This window comes from Pinus tabuliformis, chromosome 2_2, assembly GCF_031772625.1.
Source record: "Pinus tabuliformis cultivar Carrire ecotype Pingquan chromosome 2_2, CPIR1, whole genome shotgun sequence".
Lineage (NCBI taxonomy): Eukaryota > Viridiplantae > Streptophyta > Pinopsida > Pinales > Pinaceae > Pinus > Pinus tabuliformis.
Genome location: NC_142300.1, coordinates 618,462,134 through 618,464,841, shown reverse-complemented (window position 1 = coordinate 618,464,841; position 2,708 = coordinate 618,462,134). Strand labels below are relative to the sequence as shown.

Here is a 2,708-nt window from a genome sequence, read left to right as displayed (position 1 = left end):
TTATTATTTTTTTATTTCAATTTATACAACATTAATTTCAAATTATATAGTATTAGCGTTCCATTTGTGTATTCCCAAAAGATAGATATATGCAATTATATATATATATATATATATATATATATATATATATATATATATATATATATATATATATATATATATATATATCAAATATCATTAATATTTTCCATTTAAATGTATGATACTATATCGAAATTGTTTGAGATGAATAAATAAAATATAATTCTTCACTAAATATCCATAATATCCTTTAACTATATACTCTTGCATCTAATTAATAAATCACTTAATTCTCAATCCAATTAATTGTTTATTTTAAATTTATTTATTTTTAACTTAAATAATGTTACACACACACACACACACACACACACACACACACACACACACACACACATATATATATTTATAATAAAAAAAAATCTGAAATATCTCTATCTTTGTTACCTTTTCTAATAATTACCAGCGGTCATGAATTATATCAATTAGCGATTATGTAGCAGATACTAGGATATTTTATGCAACGATATATTTTATATACATATAGGGTTTTGCAACAATTTAAATTCAAATGGAATGCTTTTGAATTACACTATATAGGGTTTTCACCCTTTTTTTTGTTCATTCTTGAAACCGTAAGCAATTCATATTATTTTTTTTTAATTCATTGGTCAAGGAGCGATAGTCGAAATGTAAGGGAAATAGGAGCTCACGCCCTTCCAATTTGATAAGAATTCCAGTGGTTAATTGGTCATTTTAAATGAAGGACTGGATAACTGAAAGAGGAAATTTTGATAACCACAGGAAGAACGAGGATAGTGTAAAAATAACACATAGAGAAGCTAGGTAACTAGTGAAAAGACACATTAACATGTGCAATTACTGGGTGCTTACTTATAATACACAACCCTTGTCGATAAACGATTCCAATTGAGTGGAATGCCTTCAGTAACTATGGAGGTTTTACAACTAGTAACATCATAAAATGAGGGTTAATACCAAAATCTCAACTAATAAACTGAAAAATTTGCTTACTTGCAAACCCTAGTTTAGATACCAGCATGGCAGTCGATCTGTTTACAGTTGGTGGCTTGAATGATCGATCTCAGGCTGGGGCATAAACAATCAATCTCAGGATGCAGATTACTCATATTTGCCTGGGCTAAATGATGAACTTGCTCTTCTTTGTCTTGCTCATACATCGAGCGCAAAGTACAGGAAACTTTTCTCTATTCACACAAGATACTTTGCCTTCGCTAAGAGTGGAGAGTTATACAAGATCAGGAGAAAAGAGAAAATAGCTGAGCAGGGGGTTTACATGCTTGCAAGCGGCCAGTATGAGTGGCGTGCATTTGATCCCCTTTCAGGGAAATGGAGAAGACTCCCAAATATGCCATCTGATACATGTTTTGTTGCAGGTGACAAGGGATCTCTTTGTTCTGGTACTCACCTCCTTGTCTTAGGGCGAGAGATTGAAGGGCTTGTGATCTGGAGGTATGATCTTGTAGCCAATGAATGGTACAAAGGACCATCTATGCTCACTCCCAGATGTCCCTAAGCGTCTGCGAGCTGTGGCGACTTTGCCTTTGTGGCTAGAGGAATCAGTGAAAAAGGAGGTCTTTTAAAATATGCAGAGGTACGATCCTACTAATCAGAGATGGGAACGGCTGCCTGAAATGAATAAGAAGAGAAAACTCTGCTCTGGATGCTACATGGACAGTAAGTTCTTTGTTATTGGAGGGACAGGATATCATGGGGATCTCACCTGTGGTGAAGTCTATGATTCTGATAAGAGAACCTGGAAATAAAATATAAAAAAAACATGAAACCGTCTGGGCCTAGAGATGCAGTCACTCAGGCTCCACCTCTTATAGCTGTTGCAAAATAATGAGCTCTAAGCTCTGGAGGCCTCAACGAATCAGCTACAAGCTTACACAAAAAAAAACTAACAGATGGAAGGAGCTTGGCGAAGTGCTTATCAAGTAGATTTTAACAGTGGGTGGGGTGTGGCCTTCAAATCATTAGGTAATAAACTGCTCCTAAGAGGAGGTGAGACAAGTCAAAGTGCTTATGGTCATGGAGGTGTAGATAATATTTCTCATTACTGAGAATAGGGTGCCTAATAAATTAATAATGATCCTCCTTTCTTATTCATTTACAGTTAGATGCCAAGAAGTTGCTTCAACAAACCGTTTCAGAGGATACTCCTATTAACAGTGGAATTCTTCCCATGAAGGAATTTGTTTCATCAGTGTTTGCGATGTATGGCGGTGAAAAGACAAGTTATGGGAAGGCCGAAGACATTCTTTTTGTGAAAAAAAAAGATTATTCCGGAGGTCACCAAGATAGAGAAAGACACTTCTATGAAGGAGTCTGGGAGTCAAACGGTGGTTTCTTCAAATGTGATGCTTGTTCTGATGCCTTTCTCAAACTATTTCATCAGAAATTTTGCGATACCTTGTAACTTGATCCACAGAAACTTTGCTGGGCCAAGGATGCATGAGGTGTTTGATTTTTATCTTCTTGATTTGAGGATGAATGTTGGAACTTATGGCAACTCACCGGATCTTTTTGCTTCAGATATGCTATAGTTATGGGGAAAGGTACAGAACATAGGTCAGGGGATGGTTCTTCTGGCAGGATCTATGTAATTTAGCGTGTCTCCATGTTCCCTTTTTATGTGG

The 2,708-nt window shown here is 35.7% G+C and overlaps 1 pseudogene; it reads left to right on the top strand.

The window, feature by feature from the left end:
* The first annotated feature begins 1,085 nt into the window (after positions 1 to 1,085).
* On the top strand, positions 1,086 to 2,132 carry LOC149194171 (F-box/kelch-repeat protein At3g27150-like; annotated as a pseudogene).
* Positions 2,133 to 2,708: the final 576 nt, after the last annotated feature.